We start from the raw sequence: 12,871 nt of genomic DNA on the forward strand, positions 1-12,871 counted from the left end.
TGGAATATTATTGTACTAAAAGAAATGATGAGCAGATGGACTTCAGAAAAACCTGGAAAGACTTACGTGAACTGATGCTAAATGAAGTGAGCAGATCCAGTAGAACATTGTACATAGTAACAACAACATTATGTGATGATCAACTATGATTGACTTAGCTCTCAGCAATGCAATGATCTAAGACAATTTCAAAAGACCCATGATGGAAAATGCTATCCACATCCAGAGAAAGAACTATGGAGTTTGAATAAAGATCAAAGCAAACTGTTTTCAATTTTTTTTTGTTTTCTGGGTTTTTTTGTGTCTTTTCCCTTTTGTTCTGTTTCTTCTTTCACATGACTAATGTGGAAATATGTTTACATGATTGCACATACAATCTATATCAGATGGCTTGTCATCTTGGGGAGGGGGAATAGGAGGGAAAGAAGGTGAAAAAATTTGGAACTCAAAATCTTATTTTAAAAAAATAAATGTTGAAAACTATCTTTACATGTAATTAGAAAAAAAAATAAAATACTATTTAAAAGAAAAACAATGTTTGATGAGTGTGAGTCATGAACTTTGAGATAGTCCTTTGTCCCTGGAAATCAAGCAGGATTGTTCTTTGATTCCCAGCAAGGTACAGGTACCCAAGCAAGGAACCAGAATTTATGCCAAGCTTCACTGGGACTTGTTCCTGGCCAACCAGTTAGTTTCCCTTGATCACCTCTGCCAAAGTAGAATGAAGTCAATACAATGCAAAGTGATGCAACTAAATTGAATTGACTCATATCGAATCAAATCCAATTAAATCTAGTGAGAATTTGATTCAAGACTGGCTTTGTTAAGGAGAAAACTCACCCTCCAATTGTGATTTCTCTACTTGATGAGAAAAAGATGACACAAATCACTAGAATGGAAAATCTAGGAGTTCTCATAAGAATCCAATTAGCTTCAAAATTGTTTTTTTTTTCCCTCAGTTAAGTAATGACCAAAATGATAGGGATGTGGCCTAAATAACTTTTTGAAGTGTCATGTAACCCTATGATTGTGTGATTCTTTGAAACTTTAGTGCAAGATAATGACAATTCCTGTTCATAAAACTCTCTTTAAAGCTATTTTCAAAGGTGATGCATCTCCTTTAGTAATCTTTGAATTGTTTAGGTTTTGGTAATACAACTTTTTTTCTTAGAAAGACAGGACTGTCATATCCAAGTTAAGCTAAAAAGAATAAATTTGGTTATGGAGTTCTAACTGGCTTTGTTAGATATAACACATTGAATTCTGAATGTGGGAATAAAAAAAAACATTAGTAACATTTTAATAGCTAACATGAGCTCAAGAATTCAGCCACATTTCATTATAATTTATTGAAAATAATTGCCTATTAACAATATTTCATAATACAGGGATTTTGACAATCAAGTTTTTTTGTTTGGCTGGTTTGTGGTTTGCAGAACAATGTGAGCTAACTCTATGTACTTAATAAATTCAACTGAGTTTCATTGAAAACAAGCAGCCATAATCTACACAGACATGTAATTAGGTTGATGTCTATTTCTATGCCATTGTAAAGTTTTCAATATTTGTAATAATTAAGGGAAAGGCCATTATGGTTCAGTTAGAAATCTTACATCATAATATTATTTTCAAGTATGGCATATATTATAAACTGAGATGAATAAGACTTTTTAAAGAAAGAGATTTATACTACATATAAAAATTAACTGGCTCCAGAAATTAAAAAAAATTGTTTCTTAGTTTTAAAAAGCTAGATGTTCTAAACCAGGATTTCAGTTTTGAGAATACTGATAGTTTATAAGAGAATGAATGAGTTCTCTCTCTCTCTCTCTCTCTCTCTCTCTCTCTCTCTCTCTCTCTCTCTCTCTCTCTCTCTCTCTCTCTCTCTCTTTTTTACCCAAGTCTATCTAAACTATCACAAATTCCAAAAGGGTGTATTGCAAATCCAAAAACAATAGGGTTTGTGTGTATTCTAAGAATTATAGAACCAGATAATTGAGAAAGACTTTGAAAACCATCTAGTCAAGTCTGCAGCTAAAAAACATCCACTCTAGACTATAGCCAACAGGTGGTCATCTAGAATTTACTTGAAGCACTCCAATGAGGAGAGACCAAGGCAGCCCATTCTATTTTTGGATAGTCCTAATTCTTAAGAAGTTGTTTTTGTTTGTTTTTTTTGCTTTTCCCACAGATACCCTAAGCTTCCATCCCTCACTCTTAGTTCTGGCCCCCAGAGTCAAGCTGAACAAGATAAATCTTATTTCTACTCAATAGATTTCACATACTTAAAGAAAGCTATCATGTTTCCTCTAAATATTTTCTTATCCAGTCTATTGTCTCACTTCCTTACCACACCCCTAATTATATCATCTCATCAACTAGTCCATTTCATGAGAATATAGTTCTAAGGAAGCTCAGGTTATGGTTCTGTATCACATAAGAATTTTAGTAATCTGATGCCATCATAGTACATGCCCCTAGTATTGAATAGCTGCCTTACTGGTTTGTTGTAGTAAGATAATAGGCAGTTCATTCCAAAACTATCAAATTTCCCATTGACCTGTGATTTCATTGGCACAAATACTCCCTCCACTGGTGTAAATCAAAATTGGTCTGAACCTTTTCATTCAATGTAATCCTTATTTATGTCTTTCTACAAGGGCTTCGTGTAAGATCTATCCAACATGGTGGAAGTCTTACTCTGAATCTGCTAATATCTTGTGAACACAAACTAATACCTCTCCTGGGGTGTCACAGCATGATTTCCTCTTTAAGAAGGGTTACTCAAGCAGGGGAATGTTTTTAAAATAGTTCACCCAGATTTGGGGAAAGAATATTACAGTATTTCATGTCATTCTTATCTACAAGATGGATCATGCAGACTTACTTAGATCTAGTTAAGGGATCAGAATGAAGAGGAGAGTTTAATGTGTTTGTTGCAACTCACCATAGAGAGTTTAGTGAAACTTGGGAGAAAGTCTCTCCTGGAAGAGCATAATTATCTGTCTTGACCCCACACATTTCAAGACTTTATCAGTTATTCAGAAGGAACTATAGATGCTAATCTTGTCAAGTGTGAAGGTGACACAAAGCTTGTAAGAAGAGCTAACACACTGAATGAGAGAATTCAAAAATAACAACAGCTAACATTCATACAGTGTCTACTATGTTCCAGGCACCGTGCTAAGCACTTTACAATTATTATCTCATTTGATACTTAGAACAACCCTGGGAGGTAGGTGCAATTATTATCCCCATTTTATACTTGAGGAAACTGTGGAAAATAATGGTTAAGTGATTTACGTAGAGTCACACAGCTATGTGTCTGAGGCTAGATTTGAACTCAGGTCTTCTCAACTCCAGATCTGGAGCTCTGTCCACAGCACCATTTATCTGCTTCAAAATGATATCAACATGTAAGAACAAATTAGATAAAATTTAATACAAATAGATGCCATCCTAAAATAAATTCTAAAAACTAACTTCACAGGTACAGCTATGGTTAACTAGCAAATTATATGAAAAAAAAAAATCTGGGTTATCTTAATGGACTGAAAGTTCAATATGAATCAACACTGAAATAGGGAAGCTAAAAATGATAATCTTGAGAGGTATAACATACAGAACAAGGAAAAAGACAGTCCCACTGTACACTGAGATTGTCACATCACAACTGGAGAATAAAAATAATTTGGGGACACCACATTTTAGAAAGCACTCAAAGGGATGGTGATCAAGACAGTGAGGGGCTCAGGACCCAGCCATAAAAGGTTCAATTAAAGGACCTGACTAGATTGGTTATTCTGGAGGAGAAAGCTGAGAGGACAAAATGATTATTGCCAAGCATTTGATGAAATATCATTTGGAAAAGGGATCAGACTTGTTTAGTCTAGTCCAACAGGACATAACTAGGGGTAATTGGTGAATTTTGAAGATTGTCTCCCACATGAAACAATTGTTAAGAACTTTTTTCTTATTGTAGGCATTTACCTCCTCTGCCATGAGAATGTTCTTTAGTGACATTCTTTACTTTGCTGTACAGTCAGACCTTTTTCCCTTTTACTCTTCCTTCCATTTTTTATCCTATTCTCCTACAATTCTCTACCTTTATTGAAAGACTAAAGGAATTATTGTCCCACTACTACTCATCTATGGAATCCACTGAGGGGGGTTGTATATCATCCACTCCCCTCTTCCTCATTCCCCAATTGTGTTACTTCCTACTCTGTTATTTACTCCTATAAAAGATATCAATTCACTCCTAGGGTATGAGGAGATTTAGTCCCCAGTTTTAATTCAATTATTCCACTTTCCCTTCTCCAGATTCTTTGCAGTTTCCCTAGACATTTATCTCTATAGATCCTTTTAAAATCCCTTGGTTATCCCACTTTGTATTTTATTTTACTGGAGAAGGAAATGGCAAACCACTCCAGCATCTTTGCCAAGAAAACCCCAAATGGAACCACGAAGACATGACTGAAAAATGACTGAATGTATCCAACACTTTTCTTTTGTTGAAAGTCCATCTATTTTTGTGATGATTAGGCTCATGTTTGCACTCAATATTATTTTGGTTGCAGCTTAATCTCTCTTGCTTTTTAGAATACACTGCTCCATTCTCTCCAGTAATTGCTAGTGATATCAAATAATCCTATGTTATTCAAAAAGCGTGTCTTTTATATGTGAAAGGGTTTCTCCAGGCTGCTTGAAAAATATGCTGTGTATTTTTGAAATTCTTCAAATTATCTATGGAGTTTGAAGCATTTCTTTGTGGCCATCATTTTTATTCTTGTTTCTGGAGGAAATTTGTGGATTCTGTTACTCAATACATTGTTTTCTATATTGCAGATTTTTATGGACAGTTTTCTTGTATTGTTTCTTGCATTATGGAATTAATTTTTTTTTCCTGTGCTTGTCATGGTCTCTAAGAGACATACATATGGTCTTTAAGCTATCTCTGCACACAGTGTCTTCAAAGTCAGTAGCTTTGGCTTATATAATGTTCATTTATTCTTTTAATATTGTTTCTCTTATTTTTTTTCTGCTAGATTTTCCTCCACATTAATATTTTGGCATTTTATATCTCTCTTTTTTCCTCTCCCAACATTTCAAGCACTTTGGAAAGATTCTCCATCACATATTTAATTTTTTCAACTCTGCTATTTGGATTTTTAATTATGCATTAAGACCTCTGATTTCTGTCCTAAATTCATTCTTCATTCTTCTAAGTGTTATTTGCTTTTTGGAACATTTTGGAGTTTCCTGCTATAATCCAATGCTCTCTGGAGATTTAAAAGGTTCCTTCTTTCATTGATGAGTTTAGTTCATTGTCTTTCATGTTATAATATTTGTTCAAAGTCCCCTTAAATTTTGTTTTTCTTTTAGGTTTCACTCTCCTTTCTGCCTTTCTCCCTTATCTCCCTCACTTACTTCTTCAGCTTGTAGGTTGGGTTTTTATTTAATCTTTCTCTCTTGATCTTTCAATGTTTCAATTTTTATTTACCTGCCAGAGAGATAATCACTCACCTTTAAGAATCCTTCTCCCTCTCTAGCTACTCTTTTATCCACTGCTGCACAGATCCCAAGTTTGAATTTCTGGGTAGCTCTGGCCAACTCTTTTTGGGGGATATAAGATTGACCAATGCCCGGTGCCTACCCTGAGAATAACTTCCGAAGGTGAAGCTGGGCTCCAGTGGGATTTTCAGTACCTTTTCCTTCAAGACTGATGCTCTATTCCCCTCTAAACTCTGACTCTCTAAGTATCCTATGTAACAGTTATTGTATATTTCCTAAATCTCATGCATTCCTTACCTCACTATTTCCTTTGTGGGAAGAATCAGAGTACTTCTTGAAGAGTAAAAACTGTTCAGGCACAGTCACTGCATTAGGGAATTCCTACAGTCAGAATCTGAATCACAGACCTACGAGCTTGATCTTACTCATTTTTATAGGGGCATGAAATTGATTGGAGTTAGGAATGCTAAATGAGAGCTACAAGTATTAACATTCTTAGATTTTTTAAAATATTTTGCCTTTTATGAGGGCCTTGCCTTTTAATCTTGTAGATTCTCCTGTAATTATCCTATATGTGGTATGTGTTTCCTTTCTTTTTAGGTCTTGGTTTTGGAGAAATCTTTAGAAAGCAATGTTTCAGCCTCTAGCTCATCACATAAGCCACTGAGGTCCAATTGAAATTAGATAGATTGAATTTTAGTAGAACTAGAAATCAAGATTTTATGACTATGTCCTGGGAACACTTGATGGTTTGTTTTCAATACAGTTCTTCACACATACTATGTACTTAAACCATGTTTCATCTATCACTCATTGATTCTTTCATTCCTTGTATTCTTTAATCAATAAGAGCAATATGATGAAGTATAAGGATAGCAAAGAAGGAGGAGGAACTGGAAAAGGCCAAATGAACAAGTTATTTAAGGATGAAGTAAAGTACATTAATAAAATGATTGAATAGTGCCAACATTATAGAAAGAAGGAATTAGAATAGGGACAGTGGAGTATGAATAATAGAAAATAATCAGAGATCAGGATGAGGGATGAGAATGAAGAACAGTTTGTGTTATTCTTGAAATGCCAAAGAAGTAGAAAAGTTTGAGTTACTGTTTTCAGAATGTTTGGAATTCCCCTTACTTCAGTTATTTTGTAAATTTTCAATCTCACTGATGTGGGCATTATCTGCATTGGTAATTATAACCTATCTGTGTCTTGTCATCCTATGCAATTCTTTTTCACATACTTCCAAAAGTCTGCCACAGAAGGTCTATCTGAGGCTTCCTCTGGTTCTTTTATTTTTTTTCATGGAAAACTTGGCTACCTATCTGATATCTCTACTGCTACATAACCAGATACCTCCTTTTCCTGTCCTACATATCCTAATCCATCTTTCATGTTACTTCCTGCATATCTTTGGTTACTGTAGCTTATTTATATCCATCATGAATGTCTCCACTGCCCTTCAGGCATCAATAATTTTGAATATTCAAGGATTGTTTTGCTTATGATTAGCAGTAACATTGCATCAATCTTAGTATTTCAAAGATTGCCTTTTGAGTTAGTAAGAAGCTTGGAATACTTGAAAAGTACTATGCAATTATTAAAATAAAAACCTTTTATTCATTTAGGAGCCCAGATCACTATCGGTATGACGTTTCTGTTCAGTATATAATGTATGTATGGGGGTGGTGTGTGTGAATGTGCACTATCATATGTGGTTGGATGGGTGACCCGAGTTTAACAATATATGAATGTGTTAGATAGATTTGATTAAATAGATAGATAAAATACATATCTGACTTATACATACACATGTATATACATGTAGGTGGTTATATATACATATATATGTGTACACACATGAATATATACATAAAGCATATATATATATTCACAGATTTATTCAATAGATCGCCCATCTAAGACATACCACAATCTGTTCAATATGCATGTGTCGTCTGCTTGCTATTTTTCCTATATAGGTTGTTAAGCTGCTTTTTTTTGAGTCACCATATATATCATTAAGATGGCACCAGAGAATTATAAGGCTTGATGCATTCAGAACAGCAGCATGTATAAAACAGGGTATTTCAAGGATCTCTTCATCTCTAGTGAATCTCTCTTTCCTTTGGACTATGTTCATGAGGACATCATGTATGATACCAGCAAACACCACTGATGACTCTATATCTTCCTATGTTACATTATGTTTAATATTAATAATCACAGGGTCATTAAATCAGGCCATATCTATTGAGACATCCTTTATGTACGTGTGTGTATGTAGTCAATTTTTTTATACTGAACTTTGCAAACACACAAAAATGGATATTTACACAAATAAAGTAGAACCAGAAAAGGGGATGATATATGAAACTATAAATTGGTATTGAGTATAGCTTGCCTTTTTTAAAACCATGTAATAAATTCAACATGTTATTTTCAAGGCTGTCGTATTCTTATGCGCTCTTAACAATTCTAGGGGCTGTGTTATTTTGTTCAGGTCTCAGCTAAAATTCTACCTTCTACCTGGCATTTCCTGATCTGCCTTAATTCTAATGCCTTCCCTCTGTTGCTTATCTCCAATTTATCCTGTATATAGCTTGTTTGTACATAATTGTTTAAATGTTGTTTCTTCCATCAGACTATGAATTCCTTTAGAGCAAGGGCTATCTTTTCCCTTCTTTTATGTACTCAGCACTTAGAATAGTGCCAGCAATAAAGTATGTTCCTAATTAATGTTTTTTGACTGATTGGAGGAGAGTTTTTAAAGCAATATTTTGTTCTGTAAGGTTAAATGCCTGTTGGTGGAGATGGAGGGTGGGGAGTGGGATGTAAACAACAAATAATAGAGTAGGAACTTATATTGTTTCCACTTCTCAGTCAGTTTTATAACTATGAAGATGTCATCTGTTATGGAAAATTGCCCCCTAAACCTGCCTCTTCTCTTCTCATATTTTTATCGAGGAGACCTTTGATATGTATGTTAACTGTACTTTAGAGATGAGAAAAAGGCATGTAAGATCTTATAGAATATAAAGTACTTGAATTCACTTTTATATATAAGACTTAGCATAGTGCCTAGAATATAAGTCTTTAATAAATAATAAATATTTTTGATTGATTAATGTCTTCTTAGCAACATTAGGGCTTTTTTTTGTTTCCTTTTTGTAATGACAGAATATCCTCTTTTTTTCCCCAAAAAAGTAATAAAATTTCCCCAAAAAAGTAAAAAAAGTCACCAGTAGAGGTGACAAATAGCTGGCTAACAGGCTTATAGTACCCCAGAATGCTTTTCCAGGAAGCCTAAGCCATACTAAGATGTAATTGGGAAATATTCAACAAAATAAATAAAAATACAATTAAAATAGATAATACTACATTTTAAAACTAAGCCAGTATGTGGCCCACAGAGATCCTTATACATGGTTTCATGGTCCCTGTTTCTGTTTGAATTTGACACCACTGATCAAAATCATTTCATTACCTAATTCTGAATTAGAAGGAGGCGGGAGAAGAAATATATTTAAGAAGACAAGATAGCAAAGCAAAGATTGAAAACCTAAAAACTGTACATGGATCTACCGCAGCTGATCAAATTTCTACTGCTATTCACAGACTTTGATAGAAAAAAATATAGGGGTGATACATGCCACCCCTATTTATGAATCATAAAACAGTACTTTCATTACTACACTTATCCAAATCAGATACCATAGGATATGAGTCAAAGAGAAGCAGGAAACCCAAAGAAGGGACATGTATTTTCTGGAGGACAGGCCCAGAAAGAGGTGGGGGAAGGATGTTAGAAAGAAAGAAAGGAAGAAAGAAGCCTCCAAAAGGCAGACCTAGTAAACCCAGAAAACAAAGAAGAGTAGGTAGAAATCAGAAAACAAACAAACAAACAAAAAAACAATATGTAGGGGAAACACTGCTAGAATTTGTAGGCAAAAAAGAAAGGGACTGACCAAGGGTGACAGGGTATCTTCGAGCTTCATAAGTACTTAACGAACGCATTTATAGGTTTATAGAGATTAAAACAAAAATAATTGGAATTCTTCTAAATTATTTTGAAGATAACTTTTAGCAAGCAGATAAACCCTTAGAAAAGGCTGACTTGGGCTCTGAATTGATATGACATCATCGAAGCTATGGTTTAATCTTTTTATAGTTATTACCTCTCCAATGTATCATGGCATTCATCTACTAACTAGATACTCTAATTTGTTTTTGCTTTATTTTGCTTTATAGGAGTCAAAATACCACATTTTTCAAAGGCTAATAATAATAATAATAAATCTTTGTCCACTGGGGCATAGAAGAACTAAAAATGGGCCAAGGAAAAACTTGAATGCTATGTATTTATCTTTTCCTTTGAAGAGAGGAAAGAATGAAATCTAATATTAAGGTAAGAGTTATAACAGAGTGGAGATTCTTAACCTCAGAACCCCCAAGGGGTTTCATGGATAAATGAACTTGGATAGGAAAAGAATTACATTTTATTTTCACCGATCTTTAACTAAAATTTAGCTTTTCCTTTAATTATGAATGTAGGCAACAAACAATTCTGAATAGGGGTCCATAAGCCATATTAGACTGGTTTAGTGCAAATAACACACACACACAGAGTTAACAACTTCTGTTCCACAGGTCTCTTTGCAAGAAAACATAATTGTGATATGGCCAATATCTATCAGGGTCCTCCCCCCAAAAAAGCTCCACCCAAATAGGTTAGGATATATTTTCTCTAAAAGGAGACAAAGCTGGAAGCAGATTGTACCAGAGGTGGGGCAAAGCTGAAGTTATATGCTTATTCATGGTAGCCAATGTCTGTACTAATGTGATTTCCTGGTCACCTAGGAATATAAAAGGTTCCACCCAACTGTATCCAACTATGGTGGGTGTCTGAAGGGTCACTTGACCTGCTGACTTGATGTACATGGGGGACCAAATCTACTGAAACTAAATACTACTATATTCTTATTGTATATTAGTGATAGAGTGCCTCATTTTATTACAATATCAAGCCTGAATTTACAGAATACTATCCTAATACCATTCAGAAGACTCATCTACAAGCATTATCCATTTTTTAAAATAAATTAAATTAAATAAGGACACTAGAATAGAACTCTCCTAAAATGGTAGGTAGTAGTGAGCTCCCCTATCACTGAGTATGTTGCTCAAACGGAGGCTGGATGAACATCTGTCAGGAACATTATAGAGGGCAATAAACTTTTCATGAAGGTTTGGAATAGATGACCTCTAAGTTTTTTTCCAGCTTTTTTTTTTTTTTTGGCTAGGCAATTTTAGTTACGTGACTTGCCCAGACTCACACAGCTAGTGTTATGTGTCTGAGGCTGGATTTGAACTCAGGTCCTCCTGACTCTGGGCCATTGCTCTATCCACTGCACCACCTAGCTGCCTCTATATATATATATATATATATATATATATATATATATATATATATACACACACACACACACATATATACATATATATATATATATATATATATTTATCGCACTCTAAAACCTAAGAAAGAGAAATTTTGTGAAGAAAAAGGAAAATGTGGTTCCACATATTTCCTTTCTAACAACACAACTTCACCCTCCATAGGATGCACACATTTATTCAAACTGGAGAAAAGACTAAGCTTTCTTTACTTGGTACTTCAAAAACCCGTGTTAACTGACTGTTTCTTATATTCAACAAGTCAGGTGATTTCATTGCTGTCAATTTTCTGCATCAATTTACATAACAAAAGAAGGAATTTCCCAGCCATTGCGTGGCCTACAGAGGAACACTGAAGGAAGCTCAACTTTCACTTGTTACATCATGGACACAGACCTGTCATCGCCTCCCTCCTAGGCGCATTTTTATCTGAGTTCACACACATTTCACACGTTCATCAAACTCAGCTCTGAAACCTCTCTGGATAGCATTCATTCGGCTTTAAACCACCTGTCCAAACAGCAGCTTAATGAGGTTAAGCTGTCTGGCTTTGTGAAAAAGTTTAACAGTACTTGGCTGTCTCTGACACAAAATTAATAGTTGACCAATTTCTAAGAAGACGCGTTTTTGGATCGTGAAACTCAAGTTAAATCCACCTTTGCTAAAACGGAAGGGAAAAGAGTGTCTGAAACTTAAAAAGTGGCACCTCATTTATTATGATCTTTTGGAGTGCTAAAGTCCACATTATGTAAAACAGCAGCTGTTAGAAAGGCAGTGTTAGCTCACACTCCCCAAAGGACTCCTATCAGAAGCCCAGCTACAAGATAAGGAACTGCCCAATCTAATAAGTAAAACTCTGGCTACATTTATAGAAAAATAAAGAATCATTCTGTGAATCAAAACTAATAACACAAGCACACATAATATTCCAATATATTTTATAAAGACCCGAATATGAGCAGCAGCTCGAGGAAGGGAATAGAGGTTCAAACCTCTATTCAGAATTCAGAAAGATCTAGTTTCAATTTCTGTCTCTCTTGCACTGTGTCTGTATAACCCTGTGCAGGTTATGGAATTCTTCTGTTTTCTAAACCACTCTATAAGACTATAAGTTATAAAGAGTTGCTAATAGGCATCAGCTGATGGAGCTTCCACATTCAGGGTTCCTTCCCTCTAATACTCCATTATTCCAGTTAATGTCTCAACTTATCACTACAGGTACCAATGATGCAGCTCAAAACCCATCATAACTGCTCATCCCTTGGAATTTTCGTCTGTGTTCTCTCTTAAGTTCTTCAGAGCAGGTCTGCCCACTGAACTTGTAGTCTACCTTATGGTCTCTTGACATTGAAAGTATGGCAATGGGACACGAGGGACATAAGCACTCATTTTTGCTCTGTGACCATCCTCACTTCATTTTTTGGAATATAGATAGATAGATACATAGATATATAGATTGATAGATATAGATATATGGAACTCAAACTCACAGAGAACTCGTATATGTGGAACTTAAATATATCTATCTGTCTATATATACATATACATATATATAACTTATTTTAACATTCGTTTATTAAAATTTTGAGTTCCAAATTCTCTCCTTCCCAACCTTTTTCCCCATCCAGTGAAAAGATAAGGAAGAGATCAAGTACACATGTGAAGTCATGCAAAACATCTTTCCATATTAGCCATGTTGTAGTAAGAAAGAAAGAAAGAAAGAAAGAAAGAAAGAAAGAAAGAAAGAAAGAAAGAAAGAAAGAAAGAAAGAAAGAAAGAAAGAAAGAAAGAAAGAAAGAAAGGAAGGAAGAAAGAAAGGAAGGAAGGAAGGAAGGAAGGAAGGAAGGAAGGAAGGAAGGAAGGACGGAAGGAAGGACGGAAGGAAGGACGGAAGGAAGGA

Source organism: Vombatus ursinus, unplaced genomic scaffold, assembly GCF_900497805.2.
Source record: "Vombatus ursinus unplaced genomic scaffold, bare-nosed wombat genome assembly UNPS02014945.1, whole genome shotgun sequence".
In the NCBI taxonomy this organism is placed as follows: domain Eukaryota; kingdom Metazoa; phylum Chordata; class Mammalia; order Diprotodontia; family Vombatidae; genus Vombatus; species Vombatus ursinus.